This window comes from Lathamus discolor, chromosome 3, assembly GCF_037157495.1.
Source record: "Lathamus discolor isolate bLatDis1 chromosome 3, bLatDis1.hap1, whole genome shotgun sequence".
In the NCBI taxonomy this organism is placed as follows: Eukaryota; Metazoa; Chordata; class Aves; order Psittaciformes; family Psittacidae; genus Lathamus; species Lathamus discolor.
Window position 1 is genome coordinate 50157582 of NC_088886.1, and position 16176 is coordinate 50173757.

The 16176-nt window shown below is 41.3% G+C and overlaps 1 protein-coding gene across 9 annotated transcripts in view; it reads left to right on the forward strand.

The window, feature by feature from the left end:
• Nucleotides 1-16176, forward strand: part of MAP3K13 (mitogen-activated protein kinase kinase kinase 13) — an 81473-nt gene that overhangs the window by 31410 nt on the left and 33887 nt on the right. Inside the window, exon 1 of one of the 9 annotated variants that reach the window (XM_065675144.1) lies at nt 10266-10291. The exons of the other annotated variants lie outside the window; for them this stretch is intronic. The gene's annotated coding sequence lies outside the window, so the exon portion shown is untranslated. Of the gene's footprint in view, nt 1-10265; nt 10292-16176 lie in introns of those variants that run through there. 9 annotated transcript variants of the gene reach the window in all.

The following is a 16176-nucleotide window of genomic DNA, read 5'->3' on the forward strand; positions in this document are numbered from 1 at the left end:
CTGGCTCTCTTGCTGATTCTGTGTCTGATGTCTGTTGCTATAGGTAGTGCAGAGCTTGTGCACATCTGGTGTCCTACCTCTGATACTTCCCTTTGGCAAGTGTCAGCCATGATCAGGGATGTGCTTTAGCAAGCTCACAGCCCATTTTGTTACAGTGAAGTGGGGGAGTCATTAAAAGTAACTTGGCACTTCTGTGGTGGACAGAATTTGTTTGTTTTGTACTTCTGTTCGCAGTTGTGCTGCCTGTCTTTGAGAAGAAAGAGCTTGCATCACAGAGGAGGTGACTGCTGTCGGGGAGCAGCCAGGTTCAGCTCCAGGAGAGGAGCTCTGGGAGGCTGAGCAGTGCAGGGAAGGAGGAAGGAGTGAGAGATGCAGTAGGCAGCCAGGAGTCTGCAGCTCGTGTAGGGTAACACTAAGAAGCACTTCCCTAGGGATCAGGCAGCACTGGGCAGAGTTTGCTGCAGTTGGAACACTGAGAGCCAAATGGAAGCCTGGGAAGAAGGGGCAGCAGGCAGGGGGGTTGTACATAAACCCTTCCTATTTCTAGTGTGACTGACCTGGTCCCTCTGAGTTTCCCTTATGGAAAGTATTCTAGTTCATAGTCTAAGAAAACTTGGCTCTTCAGGGAGATTCCTGCAAGGTCTGTGTTTGGCAAAGAGTTTTGACTGAAAAGGAGTCCAAGCTCAGACAGGTGGATCCAGAAAATTTTATTTTCTGAGGAGTGGCCAGCCGTGTAAGAGCACCCTTGGACATGATAGAGCGACCACTTAGGACACAGGTTAGGGGCTTTAAGGGGGCTGTTGGTCTTCAGTTGTACTATTCTTTCCCTTTGCCCTCTGAGAGAGTCACTGTGGTCTGCTGTCACTTTTGAAACGTGATGTAAATGGCTGGAGGTTTCTTTCTTTGTCTCATATTCTCTAATAGTCTAATGCATCAGTGTGAGCTTGTAATATTTTTTTGTAATGGAGATCACTGTTGGTGTTAGCAGGACACTTCCTGTGTTACGGATATTGCTCTTTCAAGGAATATACCACCTGTTGAATCTGTCTCATATATGTGTTTTTTTAGTTTAACTACACCTATTTTATGTATTGTAAAATTTGTAAGTTACCAAATGTTCATATGTCTCTGTGAAGAACTGAAAAGGAGCAAAATGTATAAAAATTCTGCAATCTTTTGGGAATTAAGTTTAGAGGAATATTTTTTAAAAATTGTTTCTTGTTTTCTTTATAGATGTTAGCTGAAAAATCACTTATCCTTGTCTCTAACTGTAAAATTGTGTAAAGTTTTCTTCAGTTAGTGAATGGGTATATGCATGATACAAGAAAACATTTATTTGCTTTGCTTAAGGAGACTGAAAATGGTTTTGTTCTGTAAATTTTCTTATGGTTGTACGATCTTTATCGTAAGGAGGTACTTCATGCAGAGAAAGCTACAGATACGTAAGTTTTAAGAGGTGTCTGAGCCACTTCTGAGTGGGGTTGCAAGAAGACATGAGATGGAGCTACATTTTGGGATTAATTTCTTAATATAAAAGCTGTCAGTTTTTATCTGTTCTGAGGAGTGGTGGGTGCTGTAGAGGTAGAGCATCCATATATTTAGACTTTAGCTGTCTCTCATTAAGAGTTATAAATAAGGTGAAGTATTTTACTGAAGAATTGAATTCTCCCTTGATGTGAATGTGGTTTCATCTCAATTAGTTGCATGATCTACCCTGTCCTTTCTTCATCAACGACACTTCATCAGTTACTTCATCAACATTGCTGCTTCTTATTTAGCTTTTTTTTTTTTTTTCATTTAATAGACAAGGCACTCTATATTGCAGTGCCGTATGCATAGCAGCAGTGTAGTAGAGGTGGCTTAAGGATAGAAAGCGTGCCTTGTAAAGGGGTTTGACATTTATAGATGGTATGTAATGGGAGACCAACTGAACCAGGCAAGCTTCTAATCATGTAGCTTGTCATGGTTCTTTCCTCCAGTATATTAATCTTTTGTGAAAAGTATACATGCATATCCTGTAAACCTTTTCTTATTAATAAGGGGGAAATTGGAGCTTAAGCAGGCTCACATCTCTCTGCTTGGAAAGAAGTGCAGACACTTTTTTTACTCTGTTTATGGAGGCCTATAGGTTATAAAATACTCTTGTGAAAGGGTTGTCCTGGAAGGTCTTGGGGTTAATGCTTCAGCTGACATGTTTTTGAACATGCCTCTCATTCTTTCTCTCTTAGCCATTAGTTGACTTCAGTAATGTGGTGCTTATTTTCCCTGGATAAGCAAAACCTGTGCAGTGCAATGCTGATGGTTTGATTGAGTTGGTTGGAGTATTAGGACATCAGCTAACTTTATTGTGCCATTTTGATGAAGGCTGTTTAAATTTGATTGTCCCTTAAAGTCAGCTCTGTGACTTAATTCAGAAAGCAAGTGTTTAGTATCTCATACAGCATCTCCTGAAAGAGTCCTGATTTGGGGTGCCTTCTACATCTTGCTGCATTGTCCAACGTTGATCAAAATCACCACTGCCAACAAGTTTAATGTTCTCTATCTGAATATTCTGGACCAAAAATCTGTTAGTCACGACTGTAACTGTATAAGGTGTTGTCATAACTTCATGAAATGGGTAATTCTGAGTCAAGAATCAAGAGGATTCTTTTAGGGTCTGCATTTAGCAGCAGCAGAACAGAACAGGTCTTTTGGGATAGAGGAAAAACAAGCAGAAAACTCTGAAGCAAAAGCTACTGATATCCTTGTGGCGGATGCTAGTCTTGGAGGAAGATGCTCAGCTGATTTTATTTGTCTTGAAAGTATTTATGTAAAGCTGATCCACTGTTCCTGAAAGAATTTTATCACAGGACTACAGAGAAGACTGTTAGTACTAAATATAGTGCCTAATTCTGGCAGTCTCTGACTTACAAGTGCTTGAATTCCGCTGTCAGCAGTTTTTGTAGGGTTGTTTTTTTTTTTTTTTGGTAGAAATCTGAATAATATTCCTCAGAGAGGTTGTGTAACAGTAACAAGGATGAAAGATTTAATTTGGCAAGACCTTATACTGCAAAAGATCAGATTAATTTTTTAGCTTCTGGTCTTGCTGCAAAGCTTTCAGTATTTTGATATCTTCATAGAAGAGGCCTGAAAGGTTCCGAAAGATCATCTTGACCTTTTGCATTAAATCATCATCACTATTACTGGACAGTTCTTCAGACGATTTTTCCTTTACCTCCTAATGGGAGGTGATGTGGTTTGCTTGGGCTGGCACTTCAGTATGTTTACCATTTAGAGAAGTTCTTCTAGTGGCCTAGGTAAATTTTTCTTGTTGCATTTTGAGCCCAGTGCGCTTCCTACTCAGCACAGATGTGGAGGATAGATTTCCTTTCTTTGCAGAAACTGTTTTTTATATTTAAAGAAATAGATCATACCTCAATCTTAGCTTCCTTTTTCACTCTGTTCAGATGGAGTAACCCCAGTGAGTTAGCTCACTCATCCCTCATAGCTCTCTTTACTGTCTGTCTTGTAGTTCTGGCATGGTTTCTCTCTTTCTTGACAAGCCTGACCCAACAATGGACTTTACCAAAGGCTTTGTCAAAACTGAATAGGTTGGGAATTTCTGCTTTCTCAAAGGATAGAAGTTGCCCTGTTTGTGACAACTTGGTATTTATAATTTGTGCTCAGTCTGTGATCCTCTCTACCTTGAATCCTTATCTACGCACCAGCTGCTCAGCAGCTGATTCTATATTTGTGCAGGTGATTTTTTTCCTCTGAACAAAACTTGACCTTAGGGAATTGTACCACATTTTTTAATCACTTCTCCAGTTTCATTAATTCCTCCCTGCAATAGCTTCCCATTTATGCATGCCTTTTTATAGGAATATGTTGTTTTGTGGGAATAACATAAATTACAGAGCTTTTCTTTCCATATGGCACTAATATTGAGGCTTCATTGTCAGGTCTCTCACTTCTTTTGCAGGCTCCTAACCTGGGAGAGGAAAGGTGGCTGTAGCTCAGTTGACTTTAAATGTGTCCCTTACAACGGCTAATTATACATACTTATTTTTACTTGCAGTATTTCTCACTGCTGACAATTCTACTAGAGTCAATTATTGTTATGGAAGACTTCATTTTGGCATGTTCTCTAGAACAAATAGATCTGCTTTTCTCACGTGGCCTCTGCTAATCATTCTGCAAATGATTTCTAGAGGAAAAAACACAGCAAATAAACACATTTTTCATCTTTCGAGTTGTATTACCCTACTCCTGACTATCTGTATTCAGGCTGATTTCCTGTTTGTTCATCCTCTCCTTGATAATTTTACAGGCCATTGTCTGATTTCAACCACATGTTAGAGATGGAGGTTTTAAGATAACAGAATTCCCACAGGTTTTGCACAAAGAGATGGGCAGCTTGGAAAGAGATAAATGAAGTGCCCTCACATACCCCTGCCTAAGGGATAGCATGTGGCCTGAGTCCATGTGGTTTCAGGTGGCAGACACTTCCCTCAAGGAGGAACACCTTAGTTAGCAGCTTCCCCAGACACAAGGGTGTTGTCTATGTGCACGTTCTGCTTTACGTGTCTCCTCTGTGCTTCCTGCCAGCTGGCCATGATGACTGTAAATCTGGAAAGACTGTTGTTCACTTGCTGCATTAACTGCCTTTTTAGCAGCAAGGAAATAGGCTGTCATGTCTCTTCTGTAGTAGTGTTTTCTTTCCTGATGGAGTTCCAGAGCTTTTCCTTATGGTGGAACCAGGCCATCTTCCTTCAGGAAGATAAAAATCTGCAAAGGTAGTCTTTTGAGCTTCCTCAGCCTTATCAGTGCAAGTTGCTTTTGTTGTAGTGGCATGCCTTCTTCTAAAACTACACAGACTTCTGTCTTTGTGAGAAGCCTGAAAATCAGGGCACCTCTGGAAAGAGTAGATGTGCTGGGAAAATCACCCAGAAACTCCTTAAAAAAGAATCCATACCAGCCTCAGGCTTAAAGAAGGAAAGACATGAATGACTTTAAGCTGGGAGATTTAGATTATATATTAGGAAGAAATTCTTCCCTGTGAGGGTGCTGAGGCGCTGGCACAGGGTGCCCAGAGAAGCTGTGGCTGCCCCATCCTTTGCAGTGTTCAAGGCCAGGTTGGACAGGGCTTGAAGCAAGCAAGCTGTTCTAGTGGAGGGTGTCCCTACCCATGGCAGGAGGGTTGGAGCTGGATGAGCTTTAAGGTCCCTTCCAACCCAAACCATTCTGTAATAATGCATTTTGTCTTGTCATTGTCTTTTAGTGCCTTTAGTGTAATTTTTTCCCCTTTTTGTTTCTGGAGTGTTGCTAAAGGCGATATAAGGTTAAAGGAAGTCATCATATAGCCGTATGTACTCCTACCCATCATATCTTGCAGGGCACACTTGGTCAAAGAACTCCTCAACAACTGGCAACTGTGTGGAAGATGTTTTTCTTGTGAGAAGCCTCTCTTTGGTCACAGAAGTTGGTAGCAATTTCGTTTGAAGACTGTAGGGTGGTGGTGCAAGTGTCTGTGAGTTTGTTTGAATAGCTTTTGGGCAGACACTTGACTATACGGGTAGCTTTCTCTCAAGCTATTGCATATCTATGAGTTTGTAGCTATCTCAAGCTCTCTGCTTTCATTTTTAAGCAGACCTAAACCTCTCATCATGGCTCACTTACTATGCTGTCTTGTGAGCTGAGGAAGCTCTGATGTTTCTGATCTGAAAGGGTCCGAGCCTTGTTCCAGGGATAGCCCTATTGCCTGGGGAGCAGCAACTTGGTCACCCAAATGTATATCCTAGATTTATCCTACTCCAAAGGCAGCCTCTTAATGAGTGTAGGGTTCATCTTCCAGGTGATGGCTCTGTAGCTGCCGCAGGAGCAGCAAGGCTGGGCCAGGGTCTGGAATCACTATGGCTGTCCTGTTGTAAACGGACTCCCTTTCAAAACAGAGCTCGTAGTTAGGGCCCTGGCTGAAATTACAACTCACCTGTTCTCATGGTATTGCACATGCCAAAAGATTTTGGGCTTTTTGAGCGTCTTTTTGTCCTTTGGTCACAATTCTTGACTCTTAACTCTTGGTGATGGTCCTGTCAAATCTGTAGTTCCTCTTCACCTGCCCTTGCAGGGAGGACTTCTCAAAGTTCCAGATGTGGGGAGATCCTGGTTAGAAGCCTAAAGATCTGATGGTGAAGGGTTTAAGTATGATTCTTTTCCTTCCTGTTGCCCACCCCACTGCTAAGGATTAGGTCATTCAGAAGAGGAATGTATGCCTACAGGGTTGGAAGAGTGGATCAAAGATTTCATGGAGTTTTAGAGCTTGACAGTAAAATGTCCCGCTAGCCACCCTATCTGTGCAAATATTTACCTAGGCTTTCTCCTGTTAGAGAATCATTTGCTGTTTGACCTCACCTATTTACTAATCTAGGTAGAAAGCTTTCACAGTGGAGTCCCTCTTGTACCTCCAAGTGTGTGTCAGATAGGTTTCTAAACAGCCTTATTGATGCATGATTATGGAATTAACCTTTTAGTCACTTTCATCGCTTTTCTAATTTTCTGCTTTTGTTAGTGAAATACGCAACGATAAGTGTTAGGCATTTGCTTTGATTTTTTTCTTTGCTTCCGTATGTGTCTGTTACTAGTCACCATCAGAGACAGGACCCTGGGATGAATGGGACTTTGCTGTGATGCAGCAGAACCTTTCCCATCGGAGGTGCTGTTAGGATTTTTGCCCAGGATTTATCATCAAGTTACCAAGGACTACAAATAGCAAACGTATGCTAGTTCTTAATATTGGCACAATATTGTTATTCTCAGTCTTCTGCAATTTTAGTAGTTTTCAAGGATATTAAAATTGAAGGTCACGAGGGTTGGAGAACTTGTTAAGTGATTATTTTAGGACTGGGCTGAAATTACTATGATGTGCCAACTTGAAACGTTATGTCTAGCAGATGCTGTATAACATTCCTTGGAGTTGCTAATTGGCTTGAAAGCACTTAATTATCTTGTCTTTTTCAAAAGTGGCAAACAGATACTTTTTAGCTACTTGTAGCTTTCCTTTTTGCACCCATTACCACCACTTTTGCCTGCTGTGTCTCTTACTGGTGTAGTTACTTAGTTACTCATGTATCCTTTCGGAAATCCTGCTGCCTGTGAACTGTTCACTGGCACTTGTGTGGTCCCTTATGATGTTTGGGGTTTCTTTAATATCTTTGCTGTGCTTTGTACTTTTTTTCTCGTTTTCACATTGATACTGAACTAAACTTATCCACAGAATTGTGTTTGGGTGTTTGATACCTACAGTTCCCTGCATCTACCAGTGGTTTTGTCTAAATGAGGAGGAGGAAAATACTCTTCGTGATATTGATACACTTAGTTGCCACTGAACACACTATGTAATGTGTACTGTTAAATATGTAACCAGTTGCAATCATCCTGTTTTCTAATGCTAATGTTATTTGGCTACCAGTGTGATCTTGTGACACCCACCAGTTTTAGGCCAATGGTTGTTTTTCCTTTTCCATCACAAGTTAAAGTAGTTGGCTTGCTTTACATTCAGGACCTTTTGTATTTGGAGATGTTAACCTGAGCTGTTGAGGCACAGATGAAATTGAGTGTTGGTATGTTGAATCACGTCACCATGGAGAATTAAAACCTGAGTTGTATGTGCAAGGTCTTTTCTCCTGCTGGAATCTTCCTGGAGTTTTGTTCCCACTTATTTCCCCAGCTGGGTGATTGGTTTTTTTAAATGTCACTGCAATTAACTGTTGGAAACCTCCAAAAATTATTCTCATTTCTATTTTTATTCTGACTCTTCTTGTTCTATAGCAATATTTCTCTTTTTGTTCCACTTTTTGCATGTGGTACTGTGCTCCCCCTTCTAGTTCCTGAACATCCCTTGTTGCTTTAGGGTAAGAGAGTACATGAACATTTTTGTTTCTGTTCTGAAAATGCCAGGGAAATCTGGAAACTGTTGTTCTTGTGCCATGGTGGTGATGACAGTAAAAAGCAGTGTTGGGCTCTGAAGGGAAAGGAAAGCAGGGAATCAGAGCAGGTCTAAGTATCCTGATGCAGCTGGGGTTTGAAACAGTGATGCGAAATGATGACTTTGAAGAGGAGGTGTCTCACCATACCTGCACCTCTGCTTCTCTGTTTGTGTAGCAGTGCTCAGTCTGCAGCTGTATTGCCTGGGTAGAAACCTTATGCCTAGTGTTTTGTGACTTTTATTTCTTAAACACTGGATATTTCTTCAGCTAAAGCTAACTTGTGCTTTCTTTGGCTTTGAAAGTAGGTAACAAGAAATTTGCATTAATTTTAATTTTCTCTGGCCAACTTTATAAAGCCCAATTAAAAAATCAAAGTCCAAAATCAAAACTCAATTTATTGTGGCTGCTGTTGAATTTAGAGCACACTGATGCATTCCCATCATTGCAGCTTTTTTGTAGATGATAGTATTGAATAGTACACTATGGTACAACTAATAGATGAAGATGTGCAAAGAAGCACATGTAGAAGTTCAACAGCTCCCAGACAGCATCTTTTGACATAACCATAACTGGAGAAGAACTGCATCGCTACTGCCCTGGCTGTCCCTTTCCTTGTTTCATGTCAAATATGCATTAAAAATATAAACTACTGCCTTAATATATGTAAACCTCACATATCTTCTCATACACATACATTTTTAGGTAGGCATTGTCTCTGTAGGTGTGGCTGTATTAGCCTCCAGGAAGGCTTTTGCATCCTGCCCTCCTTCTCCCTTCACACAAGCTAGTATCACTGGTGCTGGCTCACATGATATCACTCACGTAGCATAAAATCCTTAGTTTCTAAACCCAGATCTGCAGTGTTGTTACATCCAGTCCTGGTTTATTTTGGGATGTTACCCAGTTTTCATAAGGAAAGGAGGGATTCTCTCAGACGCTCTCCTGAGATGTGTTCCACCAGAGTAGCTTTTAGGACATCCTATTTTGGTATAACTGCTTCCTACTTGCTAGCAAAAGAGGTGGTGAAAGTATGGAAATTCTGGTTCAATAATTGTTTAGATTGAGTTTTAAAGACCAAATAGATGAATTCTGGTAAGTCCTGGGGTGGTGTAATTGCATAGCTTACAGCCTACGTTCTTCTTTACACCTTAACCTTAATTCCTAGTTATGCTCATCCCTCCAGTCCTTCCCTCATATTTCAAAGCTACAAAAATAAGGCAAAACTCATGCTCTTACCCTGTCTAGGTCCAAGTTAATCATAGCTCTTCTTGTGCATTCACCAGGACATTGCCATCTATTTGAGTGTCCCAAAATGACACCCTGCATCCTTGCATCTGCTATGCAGATTTAAGTATGTCCATCGATATGGAATTGAAAATGAAATGAAAATGGCTGGTAGGCTGCTCTCTGGGGATGTTGTGCCCACCATTTATTGCGTAGCTGTAAGCGTGAAGCTGTGCGTGCTCCAGTTCTTGTTTCTGAATGTGTGCAATGTTGTGAGCTTGTCTGCCTACTGTTGGGAACGTTTGAGGAGAGCTGAATGCGTGATTTTGTTAGCGCTCCTATTTTTATTTTGTTGGTGCTTTTGCATCACTAATCAAACACAAGCCTCCTATTGTTCTCCCTGCAGCTTCCTCCGGTACATGCTTATATTTAGTTATTTTAATAATAACACCCAGGGTTTGTAATCCTGCAAGCAGCCAGGGAGATGATAAACTCCTTTGCTGATTACTAAATACATTTGATTCATATAACAGATGGCTGTTATTTGATAGGCTGTTGTTATCCAAGCTGTACAGAGGGGCAGAGATTCGCTGGAGCAATGACTCGAAGGCATTAGAGGATGTCCTCACCCGCTCCTCTCTGTGGAATGGCAGCAGCGATGCCATTTTACCCAACAGCTTCACTTGGGTCACGAACAACTTGTTTCCAGTGTCCTCTCCTGCACATTGCAGCCCTCCTGGCTCGTGGGGGAGCACCACGGCCCGGCCCCTTGGGGCAGCTCGGCGCTGGGCTCTGGATAGTGGGTACCCAGCTCTTCGGTGGCAGAAGGCTGCCGGCGGTGCCCACGCCGATTGGCTGCCCCCCTGCTCCCTGCTCCCGCTCGCCGAATCTGGGAACAGCCCGATTTACATCCATTCATGAATCCTGACGTCAGCACGCTTCGGTGCTTCTTTGCAGCAGGCTGCAGGGTTGTGTGGGTGGAATTTCCTTTTATTTTGCAACACTTCCTTTCCTTTTTTTTTCTTTTTCTTTTTTTTTTTTTTTTGCCTTCCATCTTTTTTAAAACAAGAAAATGGAGCATCACATTGGGAATCTTCATCCTTGTGAGTACCTAGATGAAAATGTCTTTTTCTCATTAAGCATGTGGGTTTGTGTGTGTGCATTTAATGGTCAGCGCTACCCTTACACCATTTATATCAGAAGGACAGATGGATGTTGCATTTGTGATGTGAAAGGGCTGGGGAAAAAATGATGCTGAAAGAAGGGAAGAAGAAACATAAACCTGGATTTATCCATCAGTGCACATAGATCTGATAGCTGGCCTGTCCTTTTGCTTGTCAGTGTGCTAGACATTTTTCAGTTGCAATTTTGCACGTTATCTTCTTGTGCCCCCCTTTTAAAGGGGAAGGGAATGGCAATGGAGAATGGATATATATGGAATACACAGGGAATGACATAAGAATTGCTGAAGATAGTATAAAGAAGCAGAACTGTATTTTTTGCCTTCTAAGCAATCGTAATTTTCCCCCCTTGTGTTCTAATCAAACAATTCCTCTGTTGTATTACAGTAATCAATAACTGAATTTTATTTTTGAGATGAAGAAGATCTGTGGTTTTCTTCCTATCAGCCGGGTAGGAATTTGTTCCATTATTATTATTGAAAATAGGAGTTTGAGCTGTCTCTTTTGTGCTGAACACATGATTTTTAGCCCTCATTTTCCTAATAGATGAGGAAGCTGGGAGTAAAGGATACTGTTCACTGGGGCAAGATTTGTCATAATCTTGCTTAGCTGAATGGGGCATGATGTCATGTTTTCTCCCCATGAAATGAGTGCAGATGCTCTTTTTTTTGTTTTGGGGGGGTGGTTTAAATACTGCAATAGCTTCATCACAGCAAGCCACATGTCTCTCATGTAAATGAAAAACTGGGTATTTTAAGTTGATCTGGAGAAAGATGACATCTGGCCTATGTGTTTGGATATACCGTTTTTTACTAATAGGCTGTTCAGCAGAAGAATCTGGAGGAATATTTAGATTGATAGTTTTGAAGGAGAAATTATGGGAATATTTGAAATAAAAATCAAATGGATGAGGTAAAGTGCAAAGACTCAGCCGGTCTGACTCCCGGTGTGGGCACTTGTCACAGTGTGTGTGTAGCCACAGATATCCTGGGATGGCCTAGAATGTGGAGGTGAAAGTTGCCAGTGCTTTGAAAGTTTTTGTTACTGTCCTTTTTGTTGTGTCCCTAAGTGTATGAAGGTTTTTGTTTGCAGAGAGAGAGGCAGCCCTTTGAACCTCTGTTTCTGTAGCAGACCTCAGCTGTGAAACACAAATAAATCCTGATTTTGATGTGGTGGGGGTTTTGTTTGTTTGTTTTGCTTTGCCAGTATTGTTTCCTGTATTTTGGGCCTCCAGTCTGATTCTTTGATCTGGAATGGTCCTATCATTCAGATTTGTCTTTGTCCCTTGCTGCCTGATAGTTAGATTTATAGCTGGCATTCGTTTTGACCCCTGTGCCTGGAATTAGCAAATAACTTCTAGCACAGAATATATGGTAGGGACTCTTACACTTCTCAGCTGTATGTGAACTTGTGTTTAAGAATGTTTGGGTTTAGGCTTTTTGGTTGCGTTTTTAACCTTCCTCTTTTGTTTCCTATTGTAAAGATTTGGTAAGTGGCTTATCTCCAGTAGATCAGAAAATTGACTAGTGATTTATTGGACAATCTCTTCCTAGGTAAGCTGTTTCACAATTACTAGTTATTAGAAAATGGTTCTGCTCTAAGCAGTGGCAGGGTGAGAAAGGTTTTACAGTATTTCTTATGTTCTCATGACTTTTTCACAACAAATGTGAGGTGGTGACTGGTTAGACTGAAGTTGTCCATATCTGGTACCCATTCCAGGCTTTCTGCAGTCTTGATGTGTGGATTTGATTTCAAATAGCAAGACCTCTCAAGATGGTAGTTTTAAAATAAAGCTTCTATATATCAAACTAAAGAAGTTTGACATTGGTCATATGAGCAGATTAAAATCAGTGCAGGTTCCTCTTCAGCAGTGGTCCTTGGGGCCAGGGTAGGCAGGGAAAGGTGCCCACACCTTGATGTGCACAAAGCATTGTAGCCATGCTCTCACCTGAGGTCCTGTGTTTGGAGGAAAACAGCAGCAGCAGACCTAGTGCTTTTACAGCTGCCAGTGCTCTTGGACAGTTGGCACTTCAGCAAGCTCTGGCCAGCTTCTTGTTTGGTGGTTTGTTTGGGGATTTCTTTATCCCTCCTTGGCAAATATGTCCTGTGCAGGGGCTTAGGCTGCTGGTTTGTGACATTACAGCAAATCACTCTCTTCTCCTGGGGAGAAGGAAGTAAATATTTCATCTAAAACACAATCCACTTTGGATTGAGTTTTGAATGACAAGTTGGCAGCTGCCTCAGGAATACCAAGGTGGGCTGGGAGCAGAAACACTGTGTGTACTTACTCCCACCCCTGTAAATACTCAACAAGCATTTTGACCTCTGTCCTCTTTCCCTGTTTGCAGCTTCAACCGAAAAGTTGGTTGTTGGAGTGGGTTCAAAAGCATTAGCAACAGTTGGGTGTAGGCCAGGGTGAAGAATAGCTTTCTGGTGTGAAGCACATGGGTTTTATAATCCTCCTGTGACCCTGTAATTGTTCTGTTTCTTCTTGCTAGCTCAGTGTGAGAGGTGCTGTAAGGGAAGGAAGGAGAAAGTCCTGATGGGGTGTGGGTGGGAAGCTGGGCTTTTTCCAGCATAGTGGGCTTGAGGAATGGAGGTCTCTTTGCATGGACATTTTATTAATTCCTAGCATGTCTGTCTGTTCCTGTCCCCAACCCCTTACTCTGATACCTTCTAGAGGGCACCAGAACCAGTGATGCAGCTGTACAGGTGTGACTTTCCTGCTGAAACACAGAAAAGCAAACCTCGCCATCCTTATATGCCTGAGGAGATTCTCAAATGTTGGGTTATCAACTGTAGCTAAATGGTGTTTTTAGGGGTGAGCTAAGGGGCTGAGTGCTGGTTTGGAAGAAGGTTTCTGCAGGGTGTTGGGTGGCACATGTGATGTCAGTCCTCTGGAGGCTCCTCTACAGTTTCTCAGCCTGTGACTGTGTGTTGTGTGTGCTGTCTTGATCGCGTTTACCATCACATAAAGCTCTAGTGGCCTAAGAAGAGGATCACGCCTCTCAGATGTTGCTCTAACCCCTTAACGCTGTGTCAGTAATACAGGCTTAATAGAGGCTCCTGAGCAAGTCATTGTGCTTGCTTCTCTATCAAGGAGTAATCCTCTTTGCTCATGTACGGTGCTTGCTAAATGCAACTTAATACTACTGTCATTTCTCATCTGAGAGATCTGCCAGCTGGATTTCAACTGTTCCCTTTGCATCAGGTACACATACTCTCTCTTATAGTTTTGATAGAGGCCAAAGCAGTGCATGTACCCCAGTAATTTTTGTACTTTTATGAATAGTTGTTTATTACTTTAGTACTAGGTATGAAGCATGTAAGTTGTTAGTGCTGAGAAGTTTATGTGTATAGCTGTGTGTGCTTTGCGAGTACTGAATAATTCATATCTACTACAAAAACAAGAACAAGCATGTGAGTGAATTTACCTGAGACCAGGCTGATGCCTCACATGAATTAGAGTGAGAGCTTGATTCATTCACTGGATTCCTGAAAATAGCACTTTGATATTGATCTTCATCCTCAAAGATCTTTCAGACGTTAATTAATCTTAACGCTACTCCTTGGAGGAAAATATGATGTTTCAGTTCTGGAAGTGGGGGAAATTACAAGGTACTGTTCATTGGTAGTACTGAAGCATTTTAATGGCTTCATGTGGCAATGTCAACAAGGCTGTGAAGTGTCTGTGAACTTAACTTTGAGATTTTCCTGGGATTTGTAGTTGTAAAATACTAGAATTTAAATCCTTTAACCTATTATTGTTATTTAGTAAAATAATGTGGCTTTTGAATGAAGTAAGAAAAAAAGTGCAGAATTCTGAAGGATGAAGGGAGGAAAAGAGCAGAGCAGAGACTGAAGTCTGTGACTGGACTTTAAATGTCGTTTCATACTATGAAGACAGCTGGAAAGATCAAAGAGGAGAATGTAATTTAAGGTCATTTCTAAATTTTGAGCAGATTCCAATTGTAATTCAGTAGTATGAAAAGCTAATCAGAGTTTAGTCTGTCTTTTATATGAGCTAAATGTTTTACAATAGTATTGATGAGGCTGTGATGGAGGGTATCAATGGACAATTAGACGTCAGGGCACTGTGTATGAAACTCCCAGTGCTTTATGTATGGTCGTAGCTCGAGGCATGCAAACAACCAAGGTGAGGGAAAACAGAAGTAGCAAATGGGTGTACAGAGTTAAACTGACTTTTGTGAAGTGAAATTCTTGTAACGGTACAGTGTAAGATGGTCCTTGGTTTGTTACCCACCCCCCACCTCCCAAAGGCATGTAGCTGATGGATTGTCCTTTCTTCAAAAACCAAGGACCTAAAGTCAGGAACATGGAGAAGGGCCACTGTGCCCCAGAAACGTGGAGCACCAAAATCCTGCAGTGAATAGAAGAATCATTATGCAACATCACTTATTTCCTATGGCATCAGATTATGCAATTTCTGAGCAGAAGAATGCAAAGCCCTGGAAGAACACAGTAGCATTTTAGCAGATCCAAAAATATCTTCTGCATGATAGAGGAAGCATTTATGTATGTAGGGCTGAAAATACGCAGTTATGTAAGGTGCTTAGTTCCCAAACTGCACCTTGCATAGATGGCTAGCAGGTGGAATGGGAATCCAGCTTGCTTCCATAGAAATCAGCTGAAGAGGTCTCCTGAAACACAAGGGAGGGCAGTTTGGTTCTTTGTCTGCATAGTTTGCAGAGGTGATTTTGGTTTTTTCCCCCCTGCTTTGTTTGTTCCTTGTGCCAAAAATAGAAGTAGGTGCTTGATTTCTTTTTCCAATTCAAGCACCACTTCTCCACCCCCCACAAATTTGTATGTTGAAGGATTTCCTAGTTAAATATTTGCCTAGTGTTTGTGGAGGTAGAAATCCATTCCTATGCTGAGAGCCAGTGCAGATGCACGTATTTCATGTGGGGGGTAACAGTCAACACAGTTCTGTTAAGGTGAATTTATTAAATTCCTTTGGAGGAATCAAGAGCGTGTAAGAAAAGGGGACCTGGTTGATACAATCTGGTGGGATTTTGGCAAGAATACTTACCGAAGACTCTTACAGAAACTAAGCAGGTATAAATCAACTTTGAAACATTTTTCTCTAAAAGGAGTCATCATATGGCTCTGCTTTGGGGATGGCACTATTCATACTTTATCCACCTTTTCATCCCTTGTCTCGATATTGTAGGAATATTCTGAAGCAGGAGCATTCAGGCTGTGAGACTACAGAAGTAAGGTGTTGAGGATAATAAATATATAAGAGAATGGCAGAGAGTACTGGAAAGCTCTTGTGAACTTGTATGATAAAACATCAGTCAGATTTATTGTTGATTAAATACAATTTAATCTTAGCACACTATATATAGAAACTGGTCTCTGACCTAGCTTCTACTGCTCAGGAGAGAGGTCTTAAGGTTGTAAGAGATCCATAGAAGTTAGCTCAGCATCCTGAAGCATGCTTAAACACCAAGTAGCATTAGAGGAATAGTTAGGAAAGCAACAAAGAACAAAAATGATCATTATGCCTTTGTACATTCTTGTGGTGTGCCCACACTGGGGATTCTGTCTGTGGTCTTATATCACCTTACAGCTGGGGGAGTAGGAGAAATGGAAAATATGTAGAGAGGTGATTAAAGATACAGAGCAGCTTTCATATGGTGAATGAGAAGGTAGAGTGGGAATTTTTAGACTTGAGAAAAGATGTTGGAGTGGAGGATGAGAGAGTTCATAAAATCACAGCTGGCACTGAGAAGATAAATAAGGGTTCAGGTGTCATTGAAACAGTGACCAGCTGGTGGTTTGAA